The sequence below is a fragment of the Heloderma suspectum genome, chromosome 2 (assembly GCF_057233095.1).
Source record: "Heloderma suspectum isolate Gila_16-S chromosome 2, 16-S_ref, whole genome shotgun sequence".
In the NCBI taxonomy this organism is placed as follows: domain Eukaryota; kingdom Metazoa; phylum Chordata; class Lepidosauria; order Squamata; family Helodermatidae; genus Heloderma; species Heloderma suspectum.
The window spans coordinates 324,659,451-324,673,316 of record NC_139459.1 but is presented as its reverse complement, the minus strand read 5'-3'; the positions used below and the strand labels follow the sequence as shown (position 1 = coordinate 324,673,316).

The following is a 13,866-nucleotide window of genomic DNA, read 5'->3' as shown; positions in this document are numbered from 1 at the left end:
TGGGGAGAAATTCTCCGCCAACCCTACGTAGATTACACGTGCCAAAATAAGGAACTCAAATGGCGGCGCCCATGGGCACTGCCATTTGCGTATGCGCTTTTCCCCCCCCCCGAAGTCAGCCGTGATAGCCTACATAAACATTTACGTAGCCTATCACGGTGTTTTTTAAAAATCTAGCCGTGATAGGCTACGTAAATCTTTACATAGCCTATCACGTTTGTTTGTTTGTTTTTTACTTGGAAATGGCAACGGCAACGGCTGGTCGGAAGACCGGCTGCCGCCGCCGCTGCACCGCCACTGGAGCCGCTGCTGCCAGGGACATTCGAACAAGGTAAATCCCATCCCAGGGGTGGTGGGGTGTGTGTGGCAGACCGTTTCTCCACCAATTTGGGGGGACCGAATGTGCTGGCATTCGGCTTCCCCGGGATTCGTGGAGAAATTCTCTGACATCCCTATTAAGGCTATGTAAAGATTTACATAGCCTATCATGGCTAGGTTTTTTAAAAAAAACCATGATAGGCTACATAAATGTTTACGTAGCCTATCATGTCTGAGTTAAAAAACAACAACAACACCGCGCATACGCAAATGGCGGCGGACATGGCCGCCACCATTTGCTTTCCTTATTTTGGCACGTCTTAGTCTACGTAAACATTTACGTAGACTAAGATGGCAGAAATAAGGGGGAACGCAAATAGCGTCCGCTACGTTATTTGTGTTCCCCTTATTTTCGCCATCTTAGTCTACGTAAATGTTTACGTAGACTAAGACGTGCCAAAATAAGGAACGCAAATGGCGGCAGCCATGGCTGCCACCATTTGCGTACGCCCGTTGTGTGTTTTTTTTAAGTCAGCCGTGATAAGCTACGTAAACATTTACATAGCCTATCACGGCTGACTGCAGGGATGCAAACGGCAGTGGCTATGGCCGCTGCCATTTGCGTCCCTGCTAGCCAGCATCCGGATGTCCGGCTGCTGGCGGAGCTGGCCGGCGGCTCCACAGAATCCCTGCAGAGCACAGCCAGCCGGCCAGGATTCCGGGGGGGAGGAACGGAGCACCTCCCCCCCGGCGAGGATTCCGGGGGGAGGGACGGAACGCCTCCCCCCCAACCATAAACATAATCCATGAAAGGTAGGTGCCTTTCATACATCCCTAGCCACAAATGGTGTCCGAATTGTGGAGACTTACTTATACAGAGATACGGCATGGCAATGGCTGCCAGCCGTATCAACTTTCACTAGTGTTGCGGAGCAGATGGCTGGCTTCACAGGATTGACATCAAGAGGGATCCGACCCAGACGGATTCTGCAGGTGAGTGCTCCATTTCACCACGGGCTCTGTGGGGGGGGGGAGTCTTTAGAATCTGGCCCCATTGGAGTCCATGGCAGAATTCTCCGCCATTCCTAGAATCCTGACAAGACGGAAGCTCTGTGGATTGCTGGTTCCCAAGTCTGGGAATTGGGTAAGCGACCTGTCTTGGATGGGGTTGCATTCCCCCTGAAGGAGCAGGTGCGTAGCTTGGGAGTACTCCTAGATCCATTTCTGTCACTGGAGCCCCAGGTGGACTCCGTGGCTCAGAGTACTTGGGGCCAGCTTCGGCTGATCCGCCAGCTACGGCCTTTCCTGGACAGGGATGACCTAGCCACAGTGCTGCATGTACGGGTAACTTCCCGATTAGATTACTGCAATGCACTTTATGTGGGGCTGCCCTTGAAGACGACTCGGAAGTTGCAGCCAGTACAAAATGCAGTAGCTAGATTGTTGACCAGAACATCCCGCAAAGATCACATAACACCAGTCTTAAAGGAATTGCACTGGCTGCCAATATGCTTTGGATCAGAATTCAAAGTTCTGGTGATGATATTTAAGCTTCGGACCTTGATATTTGAGGGAGTGCCTCTCCCTATATATGCCTGCCTGAGGACTGAGATCTATTGGAGGGGCCCTCCTCCGCATCCCACCAGTGTGAGACATAAACTACAGTGGGCCATGTGAGAGGGCCTTCTCTGCTGTGGATAGGGATGGGCAGATTCCCTACCTGCCAGTCCATGGGGAATCCGCCCACAGGGGGAGGCGATCTGTTTCTCCCCCGGGAATCCTCATGAGCTGGCTCCTCTCTGCAGTAGAAGTGTCAGAGAATTCCGCCATGGATCTTGGTGAGGCTGAATGCCAGTGCATTCGCCCCCGAAATCCGTGGTGGAACGAAGCCCCCCCGCCCCCCACCCTGCGAAAGGCACGTGAAACGGGACACCTACCTACTGCTGTTCGCGCTGTTTTGCGAATGCTGGCCGCATCCACGGCCACCATTCACTTCTTCATTATAGTCGTGATAGGCTATGTAAATACTTATGTAGCCTATCACAGCTAATGCAGAGACGCCATTTGCGTCCCAGCGGAAGCTGTGATAGGCTGCATAAGTATTTATGTAGCCTATCATGGCAAAAGGGAGGGGCGCAAATGGTGTAGTGGCTGCCATAGCGGCCACTAAATATTTATGTAGCCTATCACGGCCAAAAAAAAAGGGAACGCATATGGTGGCCGCCTTAGCTGCCGCCATTTGTGTTCACTGTTTTGTTTCGTTTTTTGCCCTGATAGGCTACGTAAATATTTACGTAGCCTATCACAGCAAAATACAGGGACACAAATGGCGGCAGCTACGGTAGCCGCCATTTGCATCCCTGTGCAGGCTGCCCAGCGGCCAGATGTCTGGCTGTAGGCGGCCCTGGCCAGCGGCTCTGCAGAATCGCCGCAAAGTGGAGCCGGCCAGAGAGAATTTCGGGGGGAGGGATGGAGCACTTCCCCCCCACTGTGAATGTCACCCTTAGGGATGGCGGAGAATTCCGCCACAGATTCCAGTGAAGCCAGATTCTGTAGAATTCCTCCCCCCGGAATCTGTGGCGGAACGGCCTCCTGCCCCCCCCCCACGGAATCCCCCGGGATGGCACTTACCTGGGGTGGATGCGGCAGATTCGGTGGCAGTGGCGGTTCGGGCAGTGGTTCTGGCAGCAGCTCTGGTGGCGGCTGGTCTCCTAGCTGGCCGTGGCCGGGCTGCTGTGGCTGCCATTGCCATCCTTCGAGCTGTGATAGGTTACAAAAGAATTTACGTAGCCTATCATGGCTCCCCCCAAAAAAACCCCAGCGTACGAAAATGGTGGCGGCTACGGCAGCTGCCATTTGCGTTCTCTATTTTTCACCGAAAATAAATTTCTCTATTTTTCTAGCCTACGTAAAAAAAGGGAACCGCAAATAACACCCACTATGCTATTTGCGGTTCCCTTTCCCCCCCGCTGTAATTGCCTACATAAAATTACGTACGCTAGAATGGTGAAAAATAGGTAACGCAAATGGCAGCCGCCGTAGCCGCTGCCATTTGCATACGCCGTTTTATTTATTGGGGGGGGGCATGCCATGATAGGCTACATTAATTCTTACGTAGCCTATCATGGCAGCCTGGAAGGACGCAAATGGTGGTTGCTATGGCGGCCACCATTTGCGTCCGCAGTAACTCATCTGCAGCCGGAAATCTGGCTGAGGACGGCCCTGGCTGGCTGCTCCGTGGAGCTGCCATGGAGCAGAGCCGGCCGGGCAGGATTCTGGGGGGGGGGAGAACTGGATAGCCTCCCCCCCGTCGAGGATTCTGGGGGGAGGGACAGAGCACCTCCCCCACCCAGCGGATGCCCCGACTGGAACAGGTAAGTGACTTTCATACATCCCTACTCTGCGGAGATTCCGCAGCGCTGCATGCTAGCAGCCAGCTCCGTATCGCTGGCCTGGCGAATGGATACAGCAGCAAGTGGCGTAGTGGACACTACTTGCGGCCGTAAAGCCCCTTAGTTTAACCTAAATGCAGCCGTAAGTGGCTGCAATTAGGTTAAACTAAGGGCTTTACGGCCACAAGTGGCATCCACTATGCCATTTGCATCTGTATTTTTTCCCGTGATAAGCTATCTGGAATTGCCGCAGAGAGAGGCTGGCTCCGTAGGATTCCGGAGGGAGGCGGAGGTGAGTGGTGCTGCTCCGTTGTGGACTCTGGAGGCCGGATTCCTTTGAATCCGGCCTCCTTGGGGTCTGCGGCAGATTTCTCCGCCATCCCTAGCTGTGGTTGTAGATAGGGATGTAAGAACTCACCCTAGTTTGGGTTCTCCAGGTACTCACCAAAGCAGCGCCCCTGCTCGCATCCCCCCGAACCTGCGCTCGAGTCACCCACATGTTCAGTGAATTCCCCAGTGCTCACCGCAAACTCGTTTGGTGAGCGCCGCCATTTTTGCGCCTTTGATTTCTGCGTAAAACAGGAAGGTAAAAAAAGGCGCATATTCAAATGTGCGCAGTTTGGAGCTGGGAAAGCAAAATAAGTGCAATATTAGAGCGATTATAGTGGGCACAAGTGGGGGGCAAACAAGGACAGCGTCTCGGCAGGAACAGTTTGGGGGTCATGGGTGGGGGTTGCTCGACAAATTCCCGAACCCCGTACTGTGCTTGCGACATCCCTAGTTGTAGAATGCCCTCCCCTTGGAGACCCAATTAGGGCATACATAGGGATGGCAGAGAATTCTGCCATGGATCTCGGTGAGGCCGAATGCCCCCGAAACCTGTGGCGGAATGGCCTGCCCCCCCGCCCCCCCGCGGATCCCCGGGGGGAAAAAAAAAAGACGTGATAGGCTACGTAAAGATTTACGTAGCCTATAATGGCTAGGTTTGAAAAAAACACACACGAGGTGATAGGCTACGTAAATCTTTACGTAGCCTATCACGGCTGGGTGGGTTAAAAAAACAACAACAACCCGCGTACGCAAATGGCGGCTACGGCCGCCACCATTTGCGTTCCTTATTTTTGCCTGTCTTAGTCTACGTAAATATTTACGTAGGCTATGATGGCGAAAATAAAGGGGAATGCAAATAGCATAGCGGGCGCTATTTGCGTCCCTTTTTGATTCCCCGTTTTAGCCTACGTAAATATTTACATAGGCTAAAACAGCGAATCAAAAAGGGACGTAAATAGTGCCTGCTACGCTATTTGCGTTCCCCTTATTTTCGCCATCATAGTCTATGTAAATATTTACGTAGATTAAGAGGGCAAAAACAAGGAATGCAAATGGCGGCGGCCGTAGCCGCCGCCATTTGCATACGCAGTTGTTGTTGTTTTTTTGCCCAGAGCCCTCCACGGCCGGAAATCCGGCTGCGGACGGCTCTGGCCTGGCTGGGGCTGGCCGGCTGCTCCGCAAAGCTGCCGTGGAGCCCAACCGGCCACGGAGGATTCCGGGGGGGAGGAACGGAGCGCCTCCCCCCCGTCCAGGATTCCGGGGGGAGGGATGGAACGCCCCCCCCATAAACTTAATCCGTGAACAGGTAAGTGACTTTCGTACATCCCTAGGTGTACATTGGTTTCATTTCGACACCAAGTTAGGGATGTCAGGGAATTCTGCCACGGACTCCAGTGAGGCCAGATTATTTAGAATCCGCCCCCCTGGAATCTGTGGCGGAATGGCCTCTCCCCTCCTGCCACCCCGCGGAATCCCCCCGGGATGGATCTTACCTGGTGGTGGCTTCGGCAACAGCGGCTCTGGTGGCAGATGTGGCGGCAGCAGCTCTGGCTGGTCTCCCAGCCAGCCGCTGCTGGGCTGCTGTGGCCGCAAATGGCGGCTGTTGTAGCGGCCACCATTTGCGTCCTTGCAGTCAGCCGTGATAGGCTACGTAAGTATTTACATAGCCTATCACAGCAAAGAGCAGGGATGCAAATGGCGGCCGCTTTTTGCTGTGATAGGCTATGTGATAGGCCGCTACGACAGCCACCATTTGCAGCTGCAGCAGCCCGGCAATGGCCGGAACTCTGGCTGCGGCCAGCCCTGGCTGGCGGCTCTGTGGAGTCGCCACGGAGCGGAGCCAGCTGGGGAGGATTCCGGGGGGAGGGACGGAGTGCCACCCCCCCACTCCGGATGCCCCAGAGCTGATCCAGGTAAGACTTTCATATATCCCTACACCAAGTCAAAACATGACTGAGGACTAATTGGATTCCCTGAGTTTGCACACTGTTTTAACTGTTTTATTGTTTTAGATTTTAAATTGGTATTGGCTAACTTAATGATTTAATATGTTTTTAGCTATTTAAATTATTGTTTTATACTGTTTAAATTCATTTTATCTGTACGTCACCCTGAGATCTTAATGATATAGGGCAGGATACAAGTGTTTTTAAACAAACAAACAAACAAACAATAAGGCCGGCAAGACACTGCTTTACATCTTGTATTGTATTACATCTACAGAGAGCCAGTGTAGTGTAGTGGTGAGAGTGACGGACTGGGAGCCGGGAGAGCCGGGTTCTAATCCCCACTTGGCCACGGAAGCTCACTGGGTGACTTTGGGCCAGCCACAGACTCTCAGCCCAACCCACATCACAGGGTTGTTGTTGTGAGGATAAAACAGAGAGGAGGAGGATAATGTAAGCCGCCTTGGGTTCCTTGCAAGAGGAAAAAAGGCAGGGTATAAATGCAATCAATCAATCAATCTTGATTTATACTAGCACATTGGACACCATTCAAAACAATGATATCGTTTATGTATGTCTTACATTGGTATCTTGCTCTTTCTCCATGGGGTTTTGGATGGCAGCATATTCCTATTTGATCCTCTGAACACCTCTGTGAGGGAGATTAGCCTATGAAATAGTGATCTGCCCAAGACCAGGAGTTTGAACCTAGGTCTCCTGATCCAATCCTATACGGTATCCATTGCATGACACTGTTCTGTTAGATCTGGTCTGTAGCAAGGACATGAACATTTGCCTCCAGCACTAAAAATAAACAAATCACTCCCCTGCCCCCCACCCAAGTGGTTGTGAAAGTGAAGTGTTTGTATTAGCAGAGCTTGCAGACAAATCCTTTCGCACACAGATCTGCTGTTCCCCCTCAAGCTTTCTTATTTTCAGTGGCCCAATTTAGGAGGAAGCAATGCGAATAACATCCTTAGTCTTGGATGCAATGCTTCTGCTAATGCAGCCTGCCGTTACAAGCTTTCTTTGTGTTATTTAGTACTTTAGCTTTGAAGCATGGCTTTCGTAAGATCTTCTGTAAGTTTCTCTTTAGGACAGTAATGGAAAGATCAGAGATGGAATGATCATCTTGGGGAGAAAATGCTGACTTGCATGCTGAAAGATGTTGTTCTGTGGAATAATATTGTCTTAAAGCAAGTTCTCTAAAGGTACTGCATCAATTCTTTGTTGGTAAACAAGGACTAACATAGCTGAGCCATATGCGTGTTGCCTAGCAGAGATGATTCAGCCAGGAAAGCAAATTACCCTATATAGAATTCTTCACTGGGGTACTTGAAGGAAAAATAACATACAATGAGGCATGACTGACGGGAACAGAGGAGAGCAATCTTTTGTTAACAGGTTCTATATAATACACATCAATCAGCCAGCAAAAGAAGGTGTTCCATACAATAAATCATGTGTCAGCTATGGCATTTAAGACTTTCCTAACAAAGTAGAGCCAAACAGCAACTCTGCTCTCTTTCGTACTTATGCCACTAAAGAACGCATCATCAGGTAACAGCCACAACAGATTAGGGCCAGTTCTGATTGAATGTCATCCAATACTCTGTATTGTCTTCATGTATGGATCATTCTCAGTACTGCGCACACAGAACCCATGCTAAAATTGTTGACAGATATAAGATGTTGGATCAACCCCGCAAGGGGGGCATGAATAAATCAAGATGCTTTCATAACACCCTGACTTGCCAGCTCTGTCATACTGAGAGGACACCTGATATTAAGGGAGTTCTGCCTCTGGCTTTGAAATCTAATCTGGCTTTGCCCTTTATTTCCTAGACAATGAATGCCATCTTCTTCATTGATGCTTCCTAACTAGTGTTAGTAAAGTCAATTTCCCAAGAACTAGTGTGCTAATTTAAATGAAGCACTGGAAAACTGAATGAAAGCAGACTTTTGTGCAAGACTTGCAGCTTCTTTGCAAATAAAACCTTAGCCTTTGACAGGAAGGACCCATATTCCTAGTGACAAAGCTTTGCTTGATCAAGATCCCAGGTTTAGCCCCTGGCATCTCCAGTTAAAACAATCTTAGTTACAATCTTAGTAACTTCCCTTAGTTACAAGGGAAGGCAAATACCTTGAGGACTACAAAATATGGGGCTAATACTCGACATACAGCAGTGTCAAATGTTCATATATGCTTTCTAACGAACAAAAAAATGTCTAGATGCATTTACAAGTAAATGAGGACTGAAGGTAGTAATTCTAAGCAGACTTACTTGGGGTAAGCCTCATGGAACTCAGCGGTACCAATTATATGCAGACCTACTTGGGAGTAAGTGTCATTGAACTCAATTGGGCTTACTTCTGAGAAGACATGTATAAGATCATCAGGCAGTTGCAGGAGCTCCTGTACCAGACAAGTTGGTTTTGCTCATCCTTTGCCCTCTCCGTGCAGGGAAGGCAAAGTACAAGTGAAGCCAGGCTGAGCAGCTTCACCTGCCCTGTGTCCTCTCCCCAAAGTGAAAAGGTGTGGGGCAGGTGAAGCAGCTTCACTGTGCATGAGCCTTCTCCAATAGGATAAGCCCCATGTGCAGTGAAGCCAGAAACACCAGGAGGATCATCTTCTCAACACACCTGCCGAGGGCCAAATGGTGGCTCTTTGACATGGTTTGGCCCGTGGAAGTCTGGGTGAGGGTCATTTGGCCCCTACCCAGTTTTCATTGCCCAGCCCTACATTAATGTGTCCCCCTTCCAACTACTGGACTAGATCCAGAGTTGCACTCAGTGGACTTCCGCTGGTGAAAAGGGGTGAGCTGACCATTTCCTCTGATTCCCCTTCCCCCTGCAGCCCCCAAGACTACCTCCTACACTGTTCCAGAGGGTTGGGGGATCATCCAGAACAACATGGGAGGTAGGTAGTACTGTGGGCTGCAGGGAGAAGGGGGAATTGGAGGAAACGGCCACCCAGACCCTTACTCCAGAAAGAAGCCTCTGCTGGATCTCTGTTCCCTCTGCAAATGGAAGGATCCCTCCTCTTCACAGAAGGGCAAGTCTGGATCCAACCCATTGTGTGAAAGAAGTACTCTTTTGAGAAAGTAAAGGCCAGTTACCCTTGGTAACTGGCCTTTATTTTGAAGGCCATTGAACATTACCATTTCAAGTCATAATGGAAGTTTAGGGCTCCAACCCTGTTTCTAAAAATAGGTACAAATGTACAATCTGAATAACAATCTCCAGTCTTCATTCGAACACAAAGTCTGCAAAATGCGAGTACCACTCTGGAATCTCAGAGATAGCTGTGAGTATTTTAATTCTCATACTTTCAACCATTTTTATACACGGAACTCCTCCAATGCATTGTGTTTTGAAACTGAAAATGTGAAAAGAGACCCATATATGTATCATGATGACAATCAACAGCAGTGGCAGTTGAAATTATTTTCCAGTAGATGGTGCAGTGTTCAAAGCTTCTACCAAAATCTCTGATCTGAAAGGCTAGAACAGGCTGGTTGTATGTGTAACACTTTGGGAATGAGTAAATCTTTAAAAATGGTTTTGCTTCTTTGAAAATTACGTGTTTGCAGATAATTACCATCACCATATTATTTGAAATAATACATGAAAAAACCTCAAGTAAATCAGGTATTTTCTGTTTGTTTTTAGGGATAAAAAGCATTGCTATAACAGCAGATATAAGCAAACCAGAAGATGTCCAGAAGATGCTTGATACCATCATGGCTAAGTGGGGCACAGACCACATTGCATGTAACAATGCAGGGATTAAAATGAATTCCCCAAGTGAATCCACCTCGCTGGAAGAATGGGACAAAACTTTTAATGTGAATTTATGAGGCTTGTTTTTGTGTTGCCAAGTGAGTAATGGATCCCTCAGTGTTTTATGTAAACATGTTCCCCATGTCTAAGTGTTGGAAGTAATATTAGCATTGTCAGACATCTGCTAACATAAGGTTTACAAGGTCTAACAATAATAATTTGTCAGCACTGTTATGACTAATCATCATTTCTTGAAATAACATCAAAACCACCTTAGTGGATCAGAACACTCACCTTCTCGTCTCCAGTATTCTGTATGTGGCTTGTAGCCAGGACTGGACACTACAGCAAAAGTACAGAAAAGCATAGACCAGTAAAAAAATATTCCATTCCTATTTCTCACTATTAGCTTGTGGAGGTTTAAGATCTACAGCCCAAGTGACAAATTTTAGTACATGGACAGTTGATACAGAATGAATTGCTGTGGGATTAATGAGTTTACTTAGGAATGCAAGAAGCTGTCTTATACTGAAACAGGCCATTGATCCATCTAGCCCAGTACACTGTCTGGCAACGGCTGTCCAGAGTTCCAGGCAGGATTATTTCCTAGCCCTACCTGCAGATGACAGGGATTGAACCTTCTTCAGGGATTGAAGAACAGAAATTCTGCAAAACATGGCCCCTCCAGGAAATTCCTGACTTGTGTGGCGGATAACTTCCTCCTACAGAAAGTAGAGGAAGGAACTAGAGGATCGGCTATCCTTGACTTGATCCTAACCAACAGAGATGACTTAGTGGAGAAAGTAGCAGTTACAGGAACTCTGGGGGAAAGCGACCATGTTGTACTTGAGTTCTTGGTTCTAAGGGAAGCAAAAGCCGAGTGTACTCAAACGCGTACCCTGGATTTTAGGAAAGCTGATTTTAATAAACTCAGAACAATGATCAGTAAGGTCCCATGGCAAGCAATGCTAGTGAGAAAAGGAGTCCAAGATGGGTGGGAACTTTTAAAAAAGGAAATTCTCAAGGCACAATCACAAACAATTCCAACAAGAAGAAAAGGTGGAAGACAACAGAAGAAGCCAATGTGGCTTCACAAAAAGCTTAGGGATGACCTGAAAACAAAAAAGGACACATATAGGAAGTGGAAAGAAGGCCAAGTAACAAAGGAAGAGTACAGGCAGGTAGCACAGAATTGCAGGGATGGCGTCAGGAAGGCTAAAGCGGAGAACGAGGTGAGGTTAGCGAGGGATGCTAAAAACAACAAAAAGGCTTTCTTCAGCTACGTGCATAGTAAAAGGCAGAGGAAAGAAATGGTTGTTCAGCTATTAAATAAGGATGGCAAAATGATAACAGAGGACAAAGAAAAGGCAGAGGTGCTCAATTCCTACTTTGGCTCAGTCTTCTCCCAAAAGAGGGTCTATGACCCCCCTGGCAAAGGCGAAGTACAGGCTGAAGGGGCAGGATTGCAGCTTGAGATCGACAGGCATATGGTCAAGGAACACCTCATTACTTTGAATGAGTTCAAATCTCCAGGGCCAGATGAACTGCATCCTAGAGTCATAAAGGAACTGGCAGAAGAACTCTCAGAACCGCTGTCTATTCTCTTTGAGAAATCATGGAGGACGGGGGAAGTGCCAGATGACTGGAGGAGGGCTAACGTTGTCCCTATCTTCAAAAAGGGTAAAAAGGAGGAACCTGGGAACTACAGACCAGTCAGTCTGACATCAATCCCTGGGAAAATTCTGGAGCAGATCATAAAGCAATCCATCTGGAAGCACCTTGACAACAATGCCGTGATTACTCGAAGCCAACATGGATTTGTCAAAAACAAGTCCTGCCAGACAAATCTGATCTCATTTTTTGATCAAGTCACCTCCCTTGTAGACCGTGGGAATGCTGTAGACATCATATACCTCGACTTCAGCAAAGCTTTCGACAAAGTGCCCCATGATATCCTGATGAGCAAACTTGCTCGAAGTGGGCTAGATGAAACAACGATCCGGTGGATCCACAGTTGGCTACAGAATCGGACTCAAAGAGTGCTTATCAATGGGACCTTCTCAAGCTGGGGAGAGGTAACGAGTGGGGTACCGCAGGGCTCAGTCCTGGGCCCAGTGCTCTTCAACATTTTTATTAATGACTTGGAGGAGGAGGTGCAGGGAATGCTGATCAAATTTGCAGATGACACAAAATTGGGAGGGATAGCTAATACTTTGGAAGACAGAAACAAAATTCAAAGTGATCTGGATAGACTGGAGTGCTGGGCAGAAAACAACAGAATGACATTTAATAGGGACAAATGCCAAGTTCTGCACCTAGGAAAAAGAAACCAAATGCACAGTTACAAGATGGGGGATACGTGGCTCAACCACACTACGAGCGAGAAGGATCTTGGAATTGTTGTCGATCACAAGCTGAATATGAGCCAACAATGTGATGTGGCTGCAAAAAAGGCAAATGCTATTTTGGGCTGCATTCATAGAAGCATCGCTTCCAAATCCCGGGAAGTACTAGTTCCCCTCTACTCAGCACTGGTTAGGCCTCATCTGGAGTACTGTGTCCAGTTCTGGGCACCACACTTTAAGAAGGATGCAGACAAGCTGGAGAGGGTTCAAAGGAGGGCAACAAAGATGATCAGGGGACTGGAAACAAAGCCCTATGAAGAGAGACTGAAAGAACTGGGCATGTTTAGCCTTGAGAAGAGAAGACTGAGGGGAGATATGATAGCACTCTTCAAGTACTTGAAAGGTTGTCACAGAGAAGAAGGCCAGGATCTCTTCTTGATCATCCCAGAGTGCAGGACACGGAATAATGGGCTCAAGTTACAGGAAGCCAGATTCCGACTGAACATCAGGAAAAACTTCCTGAGTGTCAGAGCAATACGGCAATGGAACCAATTACCTGGGGAGGTGGTGGGCTCTCCCACACTGGAGGCCTTCAAGACGAGGCTGGACAGCCATTTGTCAGGGATACTCTGACTTGGATTCCTGCATTGAGCAGGGGGTTGGACTCGATGGCCTTGTAGGCCCCTTCCAACCCTACTATTCTATGATTCTATGATTCTATGATTCTATGAACCTGGGACCTTCTGCATGCCAAACGGATGTTCTACCACTGAGCTACCGTCCCTCCTTTCAGGATACTTGAAATATTTTCCCTAAGTCTATGAGCTTTTCTACATGATGCAACATGTCTCTAAGATCAGCCTCTATATAAGAGGACTGGAAGATGGCCAATGTAACACCCATTTTCAAAAAGGGATCCAGGGGTGACCTGGGAAATTACAGGCCGGTTAGCTTAATGTCTGTTTTGGGTAAATTGGTTGAAGCCATTATTAAAGATAAAATTAATAAGCATATAGAAAGACAAGCCCTGCTGAAAAAGTAGGGATGTTAGAGAATTCTACCTCGGATCCCAGGGAGGCCGAATTCCAGTGAATTCGGCCCCCCTGGAATCTGTGGCGGAATGTAGCAACCCGCCCCACCACCCCGTGAAAGCCCCGCGAAATGGAGCCTACCTGGCTGTGGTTCCAGCGGCGGCAGTGGCGGCGGCTCCGGTGGCTCCAGCCGCTGCCGGGCTGTGGCCGCAAATGGCGGCTGCTATGCCAGCTGCCATTTGCGTCCCTGGCAAGCCGTGATAGGCTATGTAAGTATCTACATCACCTATAACGGCTCAGGGCAGGGACGCAAATGGCGTAGCCGACCACCATTTGCATTCCTTCCTATTGCCATGATAGGCTACGTATATATTTACGTAGCCTATCACAGCTAAAGACACCGATACAAATGGTGGCGGCTACGGCAGCCGCCATTTGCGTCCCTGTGCAGCCCAGCAGCTGGATGTCCGGCTGCGGGAGGCCCCGGCTGGTGGCTCCGCGGAGTCACCATGGAGCAGACCCGGACAGGGAGGATTCTGGGGGGAGGGACAGAGCGCCTCCCCCCCACTGCGGATTGCCTGGCGCGGAGCCAGGTATGAATTTCGTACTCCCTTTGAAAAAGAATCCACACGACTTCCGCAAAGGTAAGTCCTGTCTCACTAACCTTTTAGAGATCTTTTAGAGTGTCAATAAACATGTAGACAGGGGTGATCCAGTAGAA

The 13,866-nt window shown here is 48.6% G+C and overlaps 1 pseudogene; it reads left to right on the top strand.

Moving 5' to 3' along the window:
- The window catches only part of LOC146355020 (uncharacterized), a 92,704-nt pseudogene that overhangs the window by 46,007 nt on the left and 32,831 nt on the right, over positions 1-13,866 (top strand).